The sequence below is a fragment of the Alosa sapidissima genome, chromosome 19 (genome assembly GCF_018492685.1).
Source record: "Alosa sapidissima isolate fAloSap1 chromosome 19, fAloSap1.pri, whole genome shotgun sequence".
Lineage (NCBI taxonomy): Eukaryota > Metazoa > Chordata > Actinopteri > Clupeiformes > Clupeidae > Alosa > Alosa sapidissima.
Window position 1 is genome coordinate 21,448,611 of NC_055975.1, and position 5,000 is coordinate 21,453,610.

The 5,000-nt window shown below is 47.6% G+C and overlaps 1 protein-coding gene and 1 long non-coding RNA gene across 2 annotated transcripts in view; one reads left to right on the top strand and one right to left on the bottom strand.

Moving 5' to 3' along the window:
* The window catches only part of ralgapa1 (Ral GTPase activating protein catalytic subunit alpha 1), an 80,985-nt gene that overhangs the window by 64,131 nt on the left and 11,854 nt on the right, over nt 1-5,000 (top strand).
* Nucleotides 4,536-5,000, bottom strand: part of LOC121693009 — a 929-nt gene continuing 464 nt past the window's right edge. The window contains exons 1-2 of the long non-coding RNA XR_006025393.1: nt 4,933-5,000; nt 4,536-4,747 (exon numbers count right to left, since the gene is read on the bottom strand). The exon at nt 4,933-5,000 is cut by the window's right edge and continues 464 nt beyond it. This is a non-coding gene — a long non-coding RNA (uncharacterized LOC121693009). The remainder of the gene's footprint in view (nt 4,748-4,932) is intronic.

Here is a 5,000-nt window from a genome sequence, read left to right on the forward strand (position 1 = left end):
ACACACACAAACATAGCCAAACACCTAACGGGCAGCACAGCAGCTCCCTGCCAGATCCCACAATGGACTTCATTGTGTCCCAGTAACGTCATGGCCTGCTGAGCTGTGTGTGTGTGTCTGTCTGTGTGTGTGTGTGTGTGTGTGTGTGTATGTGTGTGTGTGTAAAGGGGGAGGGAAGTTGTGGCGCCCACTAATTGTCATCTGTCAGAGCTGACAATGTGGTGTTTGGTGTGTGGGGTGGGGATGTTGCAAGATAAAGACAGGAAGGCAGGGTTCTCTCTCTCTCTCTCTCTCTCTCTCTCTCTCTCTCTCCTCCCTATGTTGGTTTTGACTCTGACTGTGATGTCTTGATGCAGTTTGTTCATTTCCAGACCCTCTTGTTTTGAAAACACCTGGATTTAATAGCAATTTTTGCATGTGTACTAATGTGTTTCATTGACCACTTCTGCTTTGTGCCGCCCATTTGCGTCATCATAATTTGTTTTTGAACATAATTTGTTTTGTAAACAACTGCCTTTTTTTTTTTTTCAAATACGTCCGTCTTTTGCCCCTGACACCCCTTTTGTCATTTGTATAAATGTATTCATTCTCCCCAGGTCTCTTTTGGACGCTTTTGTCACACTCTAAATTACCCAGAACCTCTCAAGATGAACTCGATTTTTAATCTTCTTCACAGAAGTTATTCACTTCTGTTGGTCGGGTCTAACTTGTTTTCTTTGGACTTTATTTTTTATTTTTTTTTATCCCTGCTCTCATGCAAAAAGCCCCCATCTGAAAGTTTGCCACAGAGTAGGTGCGTGCCGCTGGTCGTGTGGAGATGTTTGTCCGTGCCGGACCCCCTCCTGTGCTCGCGGCTTCGGGTGAAACGTGGGGCGTGCGATTCGGGGAAGGCGCTTGGGGTCTGGACCTCGGCTGACGAGGTGTTTAGGATGCATGGCACTGCCTGTGATGAACCCCCTCGGAGTCAATCAGCTGCCACTAAAAAACTCGCGACACTTTCCACACAACACATACACACGTCTCTCTCTCTCTCTCTCTCTCTCTCGCTCTCTCTCGCTCTCTCTCTCGCTCTCTATCTCCATTTCTCCGATGATCTAGCTCCACGCTCTGAGCTGAGCCAAGCCTGTTCTCATCTCCTTATCACTCAGACTCTTTCTTGTTTGGTCATTTACAAGCTTGGGGAAGACAAAAGAAAACTGAAGCTCAACACCTCTGTGTTTACGAGAGCTTGTACAATAGTCACCCTAGTCGTCCTCTGAATGACTCATTGCTGAAGGCTTCTGAAAGGTGTTAAAGGAGAATTCCGGTGTGATATTGACCTAAAGTGTGTTGAAACATGATACCGAGTGTGAACGTATGTTTCATAGCTTACCTAGGCTTGTCCCCTGCACTCAGAAATCTGGCGCTAGTTAGCCAATGCTACCAACAGTGTTTCGTTGCGGTGCCTCGGGCATCGGCCTAGCCATGCAAATAAATTACGAGGCTCAAAGTAGCTCCATACTTCATTGGTAGACTTCCGAGGGCCTTGACATTTAAAACGAGACATGGAGAACTTTGAAAAAGCACTGGTAGTTTATTTACAAGACGATTTATACAGATAGTACCTTAAGGAATTTTACCGTTTGACACCATCTTGAATTTAGTCACGATAAGTCGAGCGACGAGTACGAACGAACAGGTATGATAAGGGATCAGATTCCAAAAATAATTCCGTGGAAATGCATGGATTCCAGTTGCTGCTACTGGAAGCAACTGAATCCATGCATTTCCACTGAATTACTCATTGCTGAAGGCTTCTGAAAGGTGTTACGAATAGTTTTTTGTTTGTTTTGTTTTCAGTATGACTTTGGGCTGCAGACAGGACAGTGAAGAGTGACCGGAAGCGCAAGTGAGAGAGAGCGATGGGGTGGGATTGTGAAATGACCGCAGGTCGGATCGGAACCTGGGTCCCTGTGGGCGCTTGGACCCATGTGGCATGGACGCTGATGCCACCTGCGCCACTGCTCACCCAGCATGCGGTGTTGTTGTTTTTGTTTGTTTGTTTGTTTAATTCTGCGTAAAGAATAGTGGGGACATTAATTCTTTTGATCATTCCTCCACATAGACGATGATATTGATTATTCCCTTAGAGATCATCTGATGACCTCAATATTGGTGTGATGTCGATTAGTGTGCTGAATGAGCTGATCATCAGAATGATTTATAGATCAGCGATTTATAGGTGAACATAACATTTCACGTGTTTAAATGTATTTCCCACTCATGCGTGAACAAAACACCAGACTCGAGGGGTCATTCACACCATTGAGTTTCCTCATTGAGAAGCATTCCGGCGTGCACCATCCGCTGTGAAGCGTGTCCTGTTTCCCTGGTGCTGTGCTGTGGTGCTCCATCCATCCTCTGGCTCAGGGAAGGGAAAAGGCGAACAGCTTAGGGGGAGATATCCTTCATCTGAGCCCAGGGGTCCCTCTGCCTTGCCTGGGGGCCAAGCGCGGGGAGGTAGGGACCAAATCAGCTTAGGTGGAAAAACGTGAAGCACAACATGCGTGACGGCAGATGGCTGGACTGTCAGGCTCACCTAATCAATGCTTCTACGTCATTGTGTGTGTGTGTGCACGTGTGCCTGTGCATGTGGTTGTGTGCGTGTGTTTGTTTGTGCGTGTGTGCCTGTGTACCTGTGTGTGTGTGCCTGTGTGTGTGCCTGTGTGTGTGCTCGTGTGCGTGCGCGTGTGCGTGCGTGTGTGCCTGTGTTCGTGCCTGTGTTCGTGCGTGCGTGCGTGCGTGCGTGCGTGCGTGCGTGCGTGCGTGTGCGTGTGTGTGTGTGTGTGCGCGTGTGTACAAGTGTACCCTGCGCCCCCATCCCTTTAGGACTCTCATAACATTCGGTTCTTCACCCATGTGCACCTCTGACATTAAATAAACGTTGCCTTTCGCGACAGTTTAGGGTACTCACACACACACACACACACACACACACACACACACACACACACACACACACACAATTCACCCGGGGCGTTGAGGGTGCGATAAATAGGACACGAGGGGCCGTCACTGATCCTCAGAGGCCATCTTTCATTCACACAGGCCGCTGCCCCCCACCCCCACCTCAATTGCATTTGGCCAGGTGATTAATAGGACGGCCCTGTGTCGGGCGCAGGGAACCAGGCGCCCAGATCGCTGGTGCTCCGCGTGCCCCAGGCTACGGTGCATTAAGCCCCGGCTATCTCCCCGCTCATCTGTGGGACATTGGCTAGTAATGACGGCACGGCTTGGGCAGGGGAGGGTGGGGGGGGGGGGATGCTCAGCCAGGCTCCGCAGCAGCGTCCCACCTAATAAAATCACTGTTAGGGGGCCTTCGATATCGCAGCCATCAGATGGAGGAATAAAGCGATTAGCCTCCACTCCAGGGCACACATAGATTTCTGCAATTACAGCCTGTAAAACTCCTCAAATTCGATTATTTATGCAATGTTTCTCTCTCTCTCTCTCCCTCTCTTTTTCTCTTCCTCTGTCTCTCTCTCTCGCTCTCCTCTACCTCCCTCTGTGTTCTCTTGTTCTCTGTTGCTGGTGGTTTTTGATAGCAGCTGGGCTGGGGCTGGGGCCTTTGACCTGGAGTTGGGGGGCCTTTTTTTCTCATTTTTTTTGTGTGGTCCATTGATCTGTTCAGATTATGAATTTCTTACACAGTGGTTTATATGACCTAGAAGGCATAATCCAAGCCCTGTAATGTGGGGAACTGGGGGCTTCTTTTGTAATGGTGAGGAGTTTACATTAATTCTATTCATTCATTCTATTCATCCCTTCATTCCATATCATTACCTTGTAGAGTGCAGAGAACATTCCCTTATCATGTTTTGTTTTTCGACATTTCTACTCATGTTTTCACACTAACTGTAAGTCAAGTCAACTCAGGTTTATTTATATAGCACATTTCATACACAGAGGTCATTCAATGTGCTTTACATAAACAAAAGCAAACAGTAATAGCTAATAAATTTAAAAACATAGAAAGGCAATAGTCAAAGAAGAGTTTAATAAAGAATAAAAAAGAAAACATAAAACACACAAGGTAATAGTGCATAAAAGGGCACTAGATTAAAAGTGTTTAAGAAGTAATAATTAAAAGTCATAAAACAACATAGAATGATTACTCAGTGATAGTGATACTAGCCAAACACCCAGTGGACAGCAGAACTCTATGGAGATTCTTGAAGTAGGGTAATAAGGTTAATATGTATGTCAAGTAAAGCCAAACTCATAGCAGAGAGAGGTTGTGGAGAGGTACAGCATGGAGGATGGAAGCTTGTGGTTTGGTACACTCTTGCTGTCACCTTTTGAGTAGGCTTTGTGTGGAGGCTTTATTTTTTATTATAATTTTTTTTTGTTGTCAAGACAGCCACAGCTCTGCAGTCGACAGTGTCCTAATTGGGTCTCGTATAATTGCTGTTATACAACAGGCCGTGGTGGTGGAGAGGCGGTCTGTATGGTGCTGTGCTCTGTGTGTGCGTGTGTGTGTGTGTGTGTGTGTGTGTCAGGCCGCGGTGTTAGAAACGAACAACGAGGTCCCTACCCCGATCTCCCGCCGGTCCTCTCCGCTCGTCTCCTTCCCACTGTGTCCTTTTCAGGGCTGCCAGTGGCCCGCGCTCCTGAGGAATCCTCCGCATACTGCAGCACAATGGACACAGATGGACGGGGAGGAGGGTGCTGAGAATATGTGCAATTAGAAGCCTTGGTCCCTGTGGCCCTGAAGTAGAGGTGTGTGTGTGTGTGTGGGGGGGGGGGGGGGGGGGAGAGAGAGAGAGAGTGTGTGTTTTTTGTTTTGTTTTTTACGTGTGCAAGCAAGTGCAAGTGTGAGATTACAGTGTTGTCCCTCAACTGGGCTTAGACACACACACACACACACACACACACACAGACAGACACACACACTTGTGCCATTCTCACTCTCCTGTGGCTGTCTTCTTCCAGACGAGAACCTCCTGGTAATTGCTGCTGTA